This window comes from Mustela putorius, unplaced genomic scaffold (assembly GCF_011764305.1).
Source record: "Mustela putorius furo isolate JIRA1106 unplaced genomic scaffold, ASM1176430v1.1 tig00003853_pilon_pilon_pilon, whole genome shotgun sequence".
NCBI lineage: Eukaryota > Metazoa > Chordata > Mammalia > Carnivora > Mustelidae > Mustela > Mustela putorius.
The window spans coordinates 5,275,553-5,288,837 of NW_025422005.1; the positions used below are offsets into that span (position 1 = coordinate 5,275,553).

The 13,285-nt window shown below is 45.6% G+C and overlaps 1 long non-coding RNA gene across 1 annotated transcript; it reads right to left on the reverse strand.

Moving 5' to 3' along the window:
* Positions 1-8,273: 8,273 nt before the first annotated feature.
* On the reverse strand, positions 8,274-12,138 carry LOC123387292. The gene is made up of 2 exons (XR_006601646.1): positions 11,945-12,138; positions 8,274-9,755 (listed from the first exon to the last, which is right to left on the reverse strand). It is a non-coding gene; the product is annotated as an uncharacterized LOC123387292 (long non-coding RNA).
* Between the last annotated feature and the right edge of the window lie 1,147 nt (positions 12,139-13,285).

Sequence of the window (13,285 nt, forward strand, 5' to 3'; positions counted from 1 at the left end):
AAAAAAAAAAAATCTTTTCCGGTAGTAGGATTATTCAGTTCTTTTGGTAAGTTGTGTTTTTCTCCAGGAAGGTACCTACTACTTTCTTTAAGTTTTCAAATATATTGGGATAAATGTTGGTATTAACTTTGATAATACTATTTTTTTAAGGGGTAGAGAGGGGTGGGGAGGGGCAGAGGAGAAAGGAGAGAGAGTGTCTTAGCAGGCTCCTTGCCCAGCATGGATGGAGCCCAATGCAGTGCTTGATCCCACCACCCTGAGATCATGACCTGAGCTCAAGTCAAGAGTTGGAAGCTTAACTGGCTGAGCCACCCGGGCACCTGACAATGCTCCCTATTTCATGTTTTCCTTGCTTTTCAGAAATTTCTACTATTATTCTTTCCTTTCCAGACTTTTTAAATTCTGAAATTGAGTGCTTGGTTCATTTATTTGAGATTTTCTTCTTTTACAACATACATATCCAAGATTAAACATTGTTTCTATATACTGATGTCAGTTTGTGTCAGCATCCAGTTCTGACTACTTCCAAGCATATGCTGCCCCCCCCCCCCCCCCAGTTTATCTGGCTATGTTTTGTCACTAATTTCTAACTTAATTGTAGTGTGGTCAGAGAGCCTGGTCTGCATGGTACCAATCCTAATAAATATGTGAAATCCAACCATTGGCCAACTTTTGTAAATATTTCATGTGTGATTGAAGAGAGTGAGTCTTCTCATGTCCATCAGAATGGCTAAAATGAAGAGGTAGAATACTATCGACCATTGACGAGGTGTGGGACAACTGGAACATTCACATACTGCTCATGGGAATGTAAATGCTACACCATTTGGAAACCCTTTGGGCAGTGTCTGCAAAGGTTAAACATAAGCTAAACATGCCCAGCAGAAACACATACACATGATCATCAGAAGACACCTATCAGAATGTTCATCCTGGGACACCCAACTGGCTCCATTGGTAGAGCACATGACTCTTGATGTCAGGGTCATGAGTTCAATCTCCAAATTGGGTGTGGAGATTACTAAAAGAAAAATAATAATAAAGGTTAAAAAAATGCTCATCCTAGCACCATTTGTGGTACTTGCGAGGATGCAACAGTCTAAATGTCCATCAACAGAAGAACGGAGGGAGCCTCAGTGGCTCAACTGGTTAAGTGTCTGCCTTCGGCTCAGGTTGTGATCCCACGGTCCTGGGATTGAGTCCTGCATCAGGCTCCCTGCTCAGCGGGGAGTCTGCTTTTCCCAACCCTTCCCTCCCCGGCTCATGATCTCTCTCTATCTCTCTCGGATAAATAAATAAAATCTTCAAACAACAACAACAACAAAATGGATAAATGTGATTATTCATACAATGAAATAAGAATGAAAAAGATATTTCTACACACATAAATCTCACGAACATAAAACTGAGCAAAAAGACACAGAAGAGTACTACTCTATGCTGTCATTTATAATAAGTCAATATGGGCAGAATTAATCATTTAAGCATTTGAAGTCAGAGTGGTGGTTTCGTGTAGCATGGACTATGACTGGGGGTTGTGCAGTTGCAAGAAAAATGGCTTGAGGGTGTCATAAAGTTCTATTTCCTGATCTAATCCAAGTCCTGGATCTGAACTGTGTCAACTTCATGAGAATTCATTAGGTCATATATTTTTGATTTGCATACTCCTCTCCATATATGTTACTGTTCATTTAAAAAAAGTTCAATTAAGGGTCGCATGGTGGCTCAGTTGGTTAAGCACCTGACTCTTGATTTCAGTTCAGGTCATGATCTTGGGGTCCTGGATGGAGCCCTGAGTCAGGCTCCTCACTCAGTGGGGAGTTCTGGGAGAATCTGCTTGAGGATTCTCTTTCTCTCTCTCCCCTCCTTGTGTGCATGCATGCACACACTCTCTCAAATAAATAGATCTTTAAAAAAAAATTTCAGCTAAAAAGAAAAAAAGAACGTGTATTCTTTCATTGCTGGGCACAATACTTATATATTCATTAAATCAAACTTGTTAGAGGTGCCTGGCTTTCTCAGTTGGTGGAGCCTGCAACCCTCAATCTCCAGGTTGTAGGTTTGAGCCCCACATTGGTTGTAGAGATTATTTAAAAATAAAATAAAAATATTGAGACACCATCTCTACACTGCTGAACAAAGAACAGCAGCCACACGATCCCAAACTTCTACAAGAAAAATAACCCCATTTTGTCAGCTATTGTTAGGTGTTGTTTCTGTTATTCATATTCCAAAGTAATTCAGACCAACACATAACTTTCTTTCTTTTTTTTTTTTTTTTAAAGATTTTATTTATTTATTTCACAGAGAGAGAGATCACAAGTAGATAGGCAGGCAGAGAGAGAGAGAGAGGGAAGCAGGCTCCCTGCTGAGCAGAGAGCCTGATGCGGGGCTCGATCCCAGGACCCTGAGATCATGACCTGAGCCGAAGGCAGCAGCTTAACCCACTGAGCCACCCAGGCGCCCCATAACTTTCTTTTTATGTGTGTCTTCTGTAAATAACATATAGATTTTGTTATTGTTATTAACTGAGAATCTCCATATTTTAAAATGGAGATTTAATTCATTCTTCTTTTGTGATTGCTAATATGTATTGATTTATTCCTGCAAACTTATTTCACTTACTTTTTCCATCATTCTTTTAAAAATATTTTAAATTTAAGTTATCTCTACACCCAGCATAGGGCTTGAACTCACAACTTGAGATCAAGAGTTGCATGTGCTACTGTCTGAGCCAGCCAGGTGCCCCTCCCATGATTTTTTAAATGTTAAATTTCCCCCGTTTTCTTTCCATTTGTTAGATTCATCATTTTTTTTAAGTTTTCATTTTCTTTTCCCTCAAAAGATTTAGAAGTTGTACATCTAATTTCTAGTATCCCAACAGAGACAATTTTCTGATCATTTTTTCTTTTTGTGTTCTGTAGGTTGAATACTCTCTACTCATCTGTCTTTATATTCGTTATGATTTTTTCTTTTATCCAATCTGCTGTCAATCCTCTAAAACAAAACAAAATTTTTGATATAGCATTTTTCAGATCTAAGAATTCCATTTGGTTCTTTGTTATATTTTCTATGTTACTTTCAAAAATTCACTATATCTTCACCCATTCTGTCCACTTTTCCTGTGAAATCCTTGTGATAATTATTTTGGCATCTTTGTTGATTCAGCATCAGGTGATCTGTGGGTCTGCTTCTATAGACGGATTTTTCCTCTTTTTTTTTTTTTTTAAGATTTTATTTATTTATTTGTCAGAGAGAGAGAGAGAGAGAGAGCGCGCACAGGCAGACAGAGTGGCAGGTAGAGTCAGAGGGAGAAGCAGGCTCCTTGCGGAGCAAGGAGCCCGATGTGGGACTCGATCCCAGGACGCTGGGATCATGACCTGAGCCAAAGGCAGCTGCTTAACCAACTGAGCCACCCAGGCATCCCTGATTTTTCCTCTTGATTATGAAACAGATTCTCCTGCTTCTTTTCATGTCTTATAAGTTTTTATCGTATAATGAATATTGCAGATGATACAGTACAATGGTTTCTGTCATCTTCCTCTGAAAAGTGATAAATTTTGTTTTAGAAAGCAAATAAATTACCAGCTGATAACCTTGATCCTGGGGTGGTTTGGTTATAGGCTTTGTTAGGGTGTTTATTTCAGTTTTGCACTCAATCTGGGATGTGGCCCTCACTTCTAAAATATGGCCTTTCTGGTGTTTTATTAGAAAGCCCAATGGGTTTACCAGGCACCTTGAACCTGGCTGGACTTGATATCCAAACTCTGTCTCCATAGTTGGGCATAGTTCTGCTGAAATTCCTGCTCAGTTCCTTTGGCCTTCTGGTTGCTGCTTTCCACTAGATCCCTTGGAGATGTGACCTGCTCATGCAGTTCAGGATTCAGCGAAGGATTTGGGGGATGTTTGTCCACAGATCTGGGGGTGTCCTCCTTTCCAGGATCTGCCCTCCCTCAATTCCCATTTACTCTGCCAGGTAACCCTGAACTCTAACTTCTTTTTAACCCAGTAAAACTGCCACTTTCAGTATGAACTCTATTCCTTGTATGCTGAGAGAATTAAGGAACTGTCTTGGAGGAAAGCTGGTTACACATGGATCTGCACTAGTTTGTTTCCTTTTCTTCTACGGCACGGGTGGCTCTCCACTACCTTCATATAGTTGTTTTAAAAAATATTTTATCCTGACTTTATAATAGTCATAGGCAGGTGATTAATCTGATGCAAGTTTTTTTTTTTTTTTTTTTGCTACTACCTGAAGTGGAACTTAGCCTCTAAATTTTTTATGTACATTTAATGGTATCCAATAACATCCAGAATTAATCAATGGTATCCTCTCCTCCCAAAGACCCAAATCTTCATAGGTTTTCAGTTTCCTTCTTTTTCTCTTCCTCCTGGGATTAACCTGGGATCTTCATTCTCCATTATTATTTTTTTAGTTATGTGTAAAAAATTAGTTAAACTTTTCTGAAAGTTATAATGGCTTTTCTCACCATTGCCACTTGGATACGACTGCCTCCTCTTTAAGTTCCTTTTGTTTTGCTGTGTTGCAATTCTTGAGAAATTCTTTCAGAAAGCCAATCTGAGAATGACACACTTTCTGAGGTTTGTATGTCCAAAATATTTCATTCTGACCTTTCACTTGAATGCTAATTTGGCCGAGTATAAGACTGTGGATTCAGAATCACTGTTTCTTAGAACCTTGATAATATGGCTCCACTTTCTTCCAGTATCCTGTGTTGTTGGGCTTATAGAATTTTTGCTCCTTTGTGGGTAACTTCCTGCTTGTTTTTCCCTTTGGAATGTTGTCCACCTCCCCCCACTTCCTTGGTATTCTGCTGTTTTAGGAAATGTATCTGGGTGTCTCTTATTTTCTTTCTTTTCTTTTCTATCTTTCTTTCTTTCTTTTCTCTTTCTCTTTAAAGATTTTATTTATTTGAGGCAGGGGAGGCACAAAGGGAGAAGCAGGCTCCCCATTGAGCAAGGGGCCTAACATGGGGCTCAATCCCAGGATCCCAAGGTCATGACCTGAGCTGAAGGCAGCCATTTAACCTACTGAGCCACCCAGGTGTCCCAGGTGTGTCTTATTTTCAAGTAAATTATTTGGTATGAGAGGATCCTTTCTGTATGAAGACCCATGTCTTCAGATCTGGGAAGTTTTCCCCTATTATTATTTTTTAAATTCTTAATTGATGTATGGTCGACATACAACATTTTGTCACTTTCAGGTGTACAACACAGTGATCTGACGATTATATACATCACAATATACATGTTTTAAGCATTTCTTTTATGCTACTCTTCATTTTTGTCTTCTCAGATACTAAATGGCTCTTAACTTTTCCTCCTATTTTCTGTCCTTTGGCTCTTTTTCACAGTAGGCAGTTTTTGTAGATGAAATATTCTGTCTAATCTCTGAGGATTATTTTACCATCTGTTTGCCTTGTGAAATGCTTGCATGGGTGCTGGTCTCTGTTTATTGACTTGTGTTCTTTTCTCGACGTTAATTTTTCTCAAATGCTTGGTGATTTTTGATTTTATGCTTATATTTGTGTTTGAAAATCACCATGCTCCTGTCTGTAGATCCAGTTTCTGATTGCGTGGGCTTGGAAGCGGAAGGGCCACACTTCCAGACAGAGTGTGTGTGGTCGGACTGGTGCTCGCCACCTAGACATTTCTGGTTATGCAGGGCCTTGCTGTATCTCTGTCACCAAGGCCCCAGCTTGTAGGCACACACTCCCTGACAAAGCTTCCCACAAGGGGAGAGGGGGAGAAGCTGGCTGGAGAATACTCCAGAAGGGGTTCCCCAGATAATCACCCTGATGCCCACCCCAGGGCTCTTTCCTGTTCCGCATCCAAAAGGCAGAGTTTTCTCAGAACTCTCGGAGGTGCTGTCACCGAAGTCGTGTCCTCTGACTATTTTAGCCTTTTCCTTTGATCTCAATTTTTCTATCATATCACAATCTTCCTGAAATAATCTGGTATGCCAAGAGACAGTTCTGTGTCTTACTTACAGATTGATCCTTGATTTCAGGAGATTTCAGGAGACACTAAGCAGGGCGGCAGGAGGCCCCCATGGGTTTGGCTATCGGTGGACTCTCCGAAACTTGATTACACAGCATTCCTGGTTGTGAGCTATAAAATAGGATACTGGTCTGCATAATTCCTGCAGTTTGTCTCGGCTGAGGTTTAAACTTAAAAAAAGAGACCCACCAACATCAGGATTTGTAACCGGAAAAGGAGTGGAGAATACGTCCTTTAAGATTAGACTACCAGGGGCGCCTGGGTGGCTCAGTGGGTTAAAGCCTCTGCCTTCGGCTCGGGTCATGGTCCCGGGGTCCTGGGATCGAGCCCCACATCGGGCTCTCTGCTCAGCGGGGAGCCTGCTTCCTCCTCGCTCTCTCTGCCTGCCTCTCTGCCTACTTGTGATTTCTGTCTGTCAAGTGAATGAATAAAATCTTAAAAAAAAAAAAAAAAAGATTAGGCTACCAAATTTTAGAAGAAAACCTTTCTGGGAATTTCCCACCTGGAACCAGTAATGGAGAAGTGAGGTGATAAATAATCCCAGAAAAATATAAGTGGCCTTCTAAGTCAGCCACAGCTGTGAGTACACACTGGTGTATAAATAATATGGCCAAGTTTTATATGCAACTCAGGGTGTGGCACATAGGTATGATTCAGAAAGAATAATATGAGTTTTTGTATAGATGGAAATGGGCATTTGGGTGGGGATTAAGCAAGGACAGAATTATAAAGCACGCCGGTGGGTGGCAACACCTCTTTTTGCCTATTCTTTTCCTGTATCCAGAAAACTTTTTGTAATTAATGCATACATAGGATCCCTAGGACTACGATTTAAGAGAGGAAAAAAAAAAAGACATGGATAGAAGTTGTCTACAGACTTACAGAGAAGATTTGGAGAAAAACATTTTAAATAAGCATAACAGTTTGGTGAATCAATTTCTTTAGGAGATCCTCACCAATGACGAGATGACAAATCACGATCTATTTACTAATGCTATTAAAACGAGGGGATTCTTGCAAAAGGAACAATTGGACGGATTCAGCATCCACTTGGAGCTTGGGAGGAAAAAAAAAATGTGTCTTCAAAAACAAAAAAACAAAAACAGATTGCTGGCTGCGGTCCTCCAGATCCTCCTACACAGCTGATTAACGCAGGATCAGCAACTGTTGTGTTCCACACTCCCACAGCCCGGCTTTCCTCCGAGAGCCACTGCTGGGCCCTGATGACGGTGACTTTCTCCCTTGGCTCTGGACAGGTGTGTTTCCTTTTGAGCCAGGGCTCTGGGTACTAAGGCTGATCCCAGTGGGATCCCAAACTTTGCACCCTCGGCGTGCCCAGCGTGGCACCCGGCACGTGACAAATGTCTGATGACTGGGGGCTGTGCATACTGTTAAGGACGGCTGCCCAGTTAGATCCGCCCGAATGCTGCAACACGAGAGACAGCCCGTAGGCCCAAGCTACGCTGCACGGAGCAGACCATGTGGCCTGGGGACCCGCCTGACACTGGGCTTTCTCGGACACGGATTCTGCTGGGGCGCTATGTAGCTGTCCCAAGTCAAGGGGCAAGAGGAAGGGTGAAGACGGAACAGCTGAGAAGGTCGATGAGAAGATAAAACCGTGGCGATGCTTTGGGTAGAAGGACTGCCCGGTTAAGTGAACTCTTGTTGTCTTTGGAATGCAGTTATTATAATTTGTATTGAAATGACGCACGGGGCTCCGAGGTGCCTCCCCCACCCGGCAGCACAGGCAGTGAGAACCCAGCCCGCGCTATCTTCACAGTTCTGGGATCATGTGAGCCCGGCCACCTGGGCTCCTGCAAGCCCCAGACGTGTAATTAGAGGCTCCCGGGCCGAGATGATGCGCAGACAAGTCTTATCATGCGTCTGGGCTGCTGTGGGTGCGTGAGTTCCCTCTGCAGCTCCGAGCTGATGAGCCAGCCCCTGGGCCTCCCCGAGCCATGGGGACTGTCCGAGCTTCTGCTCAGCTGAGAACTTTGATCGATCCCCGAAAAGAAGCAGTGTAGACAAAGATGCGGGTTCACGCGGGCACACCAGGGCGGCTGGCGATGGGGCACACACAGCACTCAGCTTCCTGTGAGCCGTGGTGCCTGAGGCTGCCCGGGGCTCAGGCCAGAAAGACAGACTCATCCTGCCTTACACAAGAGGGGAGGGTACAAAAGTCATGCAGTCCCGGGGGGAGGCACAGGGCTCAACCCTCATGACTGTAAAAATGAAGAAATATGCAGGAAGCATGTGGTTAAGACGTTTATTTGACAAGAATCCAAAGTTACTTCCAAGGACTGAAGTGGCTGCCTTTCTCCGTAAGGGCACAAAGTCAAGTTGAGAAACACGATGCACCCCCAAAGACTGGTCCCTGGTTACAACAAACAGCCTCCTCCCCGGGGCCTTTTTACTTTGTGTGTGTGTGTGTGTGTGTGTGTGTGCGTGTGCGTGTGTGTGTGTGTGTTGGGGAAGCAGATTTATGCATGGTCACGGATGTTGTGTTAGTGAACTTGCTACAGGTTGACCTGCGGAGGGCTCCTGGCAGTTTTCGGGAATCACCGGGCGAGGGCTGGGCGCACTGGGGAGGCACGCGTAAGCCCAAAAGCCCGAGAGCAGCTCTCTCTCTAGAAGCTGAAAACAGGACCCAGAAGAGTCCTTTCGAACATCACCAGCTCGCTCCCCGGTCTCAAACCCCCTCTGCGGCCTGGCAGCCGGGCACACTGAGGTACAGTTCGCAGGGCCGCTCTGATATGAAGGGTTTCCTCCCATACGAAAGTCAGACGCACCAAGTACGTTTGCCACTCTGAGTTCTGGGCAGGTAACATGAAAGCAGGGGTGAGCTTGTTTAAACACGCTCCCCTGACAGATTCTCGGCGGCTTAGGCAGAAGGTTCTTGAAGTTCGATACATTCAAGGGAAAAGCAAGCATGAAAATTCACACCCTCCAATTGCCTTAGACGTGCCTACATCATGTTATTCCGCTCAGTCACAAGGAATGAAAGGCAAAGCTCACCAAGTTCAGGCACATTCGGAGCTTCCTCCCTGTTCTCTTCTCCCCTCTCTGCTTTCCCCTAAATAAGACCCAAAAATGTCTCTTGAAAGGCGTATAATTCTCATGTGGAGGGGAGAAGAACCCAAACCTTTGTTCAAGGGTCTAGTCTGCAAAGAAAACTTGTCTCTGTGCTGTCATTTGCCCCAGACTCTTCCAAAGACAAGGTTAGCTCAAAGCTTTAGTACCGGCTTAGAAATTCAGTTTGCCTCTTGCTTTGTTACACATTTCGAAGTTGTGGCACCTCAAGGCTCTGGGAAACCATTCCTGACCCCTCCAGGTTTGAAGGGTTAGCTTTACTAGAGCTCATGCAAATTAATCTTGCAGAAAATCTTGGCCGATCAAAGGCAACACCCATCAGCTTTATCTCCTCAATTACCATTAGCATAATGTATAAATATTTACATGGCAATGTATTTTTAAAGCTTTATTAGCTTTTCATAAAACGCCTAACAGAATGCCAGGATTAATTTCTGAATTAATTTTAAGAAGTGGGACACAAGTCCATTTCGACAGGAGCTCTTTCCGAATAAAATAGCACATCTGGGTATTGGGACAATGTCCATTTCCTGGTTTTGATGATGCACTATAATTTTGAAAGATGTTATATTTGGGGGAATCTAGGTAATGGGTCCAGGACATCTTTCTGTGTAAGTTTGAAACTTCTCGGGAGTCTGTAATTCCTACAAAATATAAAAGCAAAGAAACCAGGTATGAAATAACCCCCGCAAGCAGCTTATTTTCAAGAGAAAATCTCCATGTACCTCAAAACTACAAATCAGGTGACGAAATTAGGAACGACAGGAGAGACTAACTGAACTCATATTTTGATACTTGAGCCGATGGACAGAGGGATGCAGTTCTCTGTCCTCCGACTCTGAAATGCTCTGCAAGAATCTGTCGGCCTCTTTTTTTGGAACAGGGCCCCTAGCTGGGAAGAGACACCCTCTTAAGGAACGTTCTTTTCATTGCATAGTTAAGATATCCCTAGAGACCTAGGGAGAAATAAACAACATGTAAACAAGCACGTGGCATTTTAAAAAAGATAAGGAACTCATGATCGATTATGGCCGCCTGGGGAAACTTCCCATCTAATATTATCCGCGTTTGGAGTTGACCGACAAACGGGTCCTCTTGACCTTAGCATCTGCTCTCTGCCATGAGACAGTCCCTAATAATAAATCCTTGCGGTTTGTGTGGTATTGGGCCTGCTGGGGCCTGGTCTCACGTTGAGGGGACAGCGGGGCTCGGGGAAGCTGAGGGAATCCTTCGTATCGGAGGTGGGAGGTTGACCAGAGCCCCCGTTCCCCGACTTTACCAACACACTTTGTCGCTAGATAGTACCTGCCCGTTCACAGTGTGTCCAGCAGCCGCTGCCAGCTCATTGCTCCTGCTGGGCTGTGGCAACAGCTCAGAGCGCAGGCCGGGGCCAGCTGGGGCCGGGAGAACTGCCGGAGCTCGGCTGGCTCGGGGCGCGGCGGGAGGACCGAGCTTCTGCTCTCACTGAGTTTCAGTGGCGCACGCATTTGGTCGGCCACTGATCAAATGGAAAGTAGGGAAAAGCCTTCTTGCAAAATCAAGGAAAAACGCGAAGGTTCAGAGGGAAGCAAATGTGGATGCTTGGGGCGCGTGGGTGGCTCCGTCGGCTGAGTGGCCGACTCTTGATTTCGGCTCAGGTCGTGGTCTGGGCGTTGTGAGATTGAGCCCCACCTTAGGCTCTGCGCTCAGCAGGGAGTCTGCTTGAGGTTCTCTCTCTCTCTCTCTCTCTCCCACTGCTCCTCTCCCCTCCATGCCCACGTGCTCTCTCTAAAATAAAATAAATCTTAAAAAAAGAAGGGGGGGTGCCTGGCTTGCTCAGTGGGTTAAAGCCTCTGCCTTTGGCTCAGGTCATGATCCCAGGGTCCTGGGATCGAGCCCCGCATTGGGCTTTCTGCTCAGCAGGGAGCCTGCTTCCTCCCCCCTCTGCCTGCCTCTCTGCCTACTTGTGATCCATGTCTGTCAAATAAATAAAATCTTTAAGAAAAAAAAAAAAAAAAAAAGGTGGTCTTGACCACAATACAAGGAAAGGCAATGGAAGGGGGAAGAAAAGAGGCAAAAAATAGATGTCCGCAAAGATCAGTGGGAGTGCTCTATTTACCTCTCCTGGGTCGTCCTGGCACCCCTAGGGGCTGGTGGAGCTCACAGAGGGGGTTAGGGTGGGAGTGGAGGGCTGGAGCTACATGCCCTGAGCTCATCCCACCCAAGGTCTTCAAGCTGCTGCTTCTACCTCAAAGGATCTCTCAAAGCTGGTTTTCTCCATCTCCAGGCCTGACATCTCCCCTGGCCCCTTGTCTCTCCAGGTCCCGACACCTCCCGGTCTGGAGCCCCACATTCCCCTTGGCTTCTCTCCAATCTGTTCCCCATACAATAGCCATTGTCATCTTTTTTTTTTTTTTTAAGATTTTATTTATTTATTTGACAGAGATCACAAGCAGTCAGAGAGGCAGGCAGAGACAGGAGGGGGGGGAAGCAGGCTCCCCGCTGAGCAAAGATCCTGATGCCAGGCTCGATACCAGGACCCTGGGATTATGACCTGAGCCGAAGGCAGAAGCTTTATTTGACCCACTGAGCCACCTAGGCGCCCCCGCACTGTCATCTTCTTAAGATAAGTCCTGTCGCTCCCTTACCTAGATCTTTAAGTGGTCACTACCTTGCCCAGAGTCCATCCTCCTGTGGCCACAACTTCTGGCTCATGGAAGATGCCAGCCTTTTCTTTCCAGCCTCAGAGGCTCACAGGTGTTTCCTCGGCTTTTCGTCCCTGTTTCCTCCACCTCCTTCGCCTTAGAGTCCGACCCTTCCATTTTATCACATTAGAGTCCAGCCCCTTTGTTACCTTCCACACTGTTCACTCCTTGGTGGCGCTCACCACAAACCATAATTAGGGACTGCTTTAAATTCTAGAAGGCAGGCTTCTAAATTCTAGAAGCCTGGGGGCTCAGTCGGTGAGCATCAGCCTTCGGCTCCGGTCATGATCCCTGCATGGTCCTGGGATCAAGCCTGCATCCAGCTCCCTACTCAGCGGGGAGTCTGCTTCTCCCTCTTCCTCTGCCCCTCCCCCCTCTCATGCATGCACTCTCTCTTAAAATCTTTTTTTTTTTTTTTTTTAAGATTTTATTTATGACAGAGAGATATAGCAAGGAGTGGGAGAGGGAAAAGCAGGCTTCCTGTCAAACAGGGCGCCTGATGTGGGGCTTGATCCCAGGACCCTGGGATCAAGACCCGCGCCACCCAGGTACCCCTCTCTCTCAAACTCTTAAAAAAAAAAAAAAAAATTCTAGAGGGCAGAGGATATGCCCACTTCCCAGGACCCAGAATGTGGTTGGGATTTCCTAGCCAATGTCTGCTGAACCAACTCCCTCAGCCGATTTCCTGGTCTGTAAAGTATCCGAAATAACACCTGTCAGGGCACAGTAACCAATGATCACGAAGGCCATGCACCTACTGGCTGCCAAGGGTTCATACACGGTTGCCACAGAAATTCCCTATCACGGGTATCAGGATGCTAATTTTACCCAAGGACAGAGACGTTAAGAATCTTCCCGACACATAATTAGGCAGAGGTTGAGGTGGACTCCCAGCCCAGCTCACTGACCTCAGAGCCCTGGTACTCTGAAGGATACCAGCACAAGCAGGGGCTCGGTCAAGGTTACGGAGAGCTTCACCATTGCCCAGGAGCCATGGAGGGGTGAGAGTGACTGGGTTTTGGCTACAGGGCCCAGGAGAGGGGAGAGCTGAGCATAGGGACCCACGGGGCTGGAGAGGTGCCCTCACACACCCAGTGGCCTAGCTTCCTCCTGTGCAGAGAAGCCGGGAAAAGCATGGCTGTCCTCTCCGCGAGGCCTGGGCAGGCTGGGGTTTCTCTGGTGGCCTCATGTCAGACAGGAAGCAGAGCTTCCCAAAGGGCCCACAATGATCCGGACCTAATCCTGAAACTCATTGTGAGTCACATCAAGTCTCTTCCGTATGTGCCCCGTGATAGGCAGGCCCCTCCACAGCAGGCCCAGCATCAGCCCAAGCCCCCTCTCTGAACTGTTAAAGGTGAAAACAAACAGCCCGCTTGCACTGTGCATGTCTCTAAGATTCAATTATCAGTCGCTCAAATTACTTTTATTTTAGGGAATGATGGTAAATTTCAAGCCCTTAGGAAGCCATGAAAAAGCTTCCCTTGTGCTTA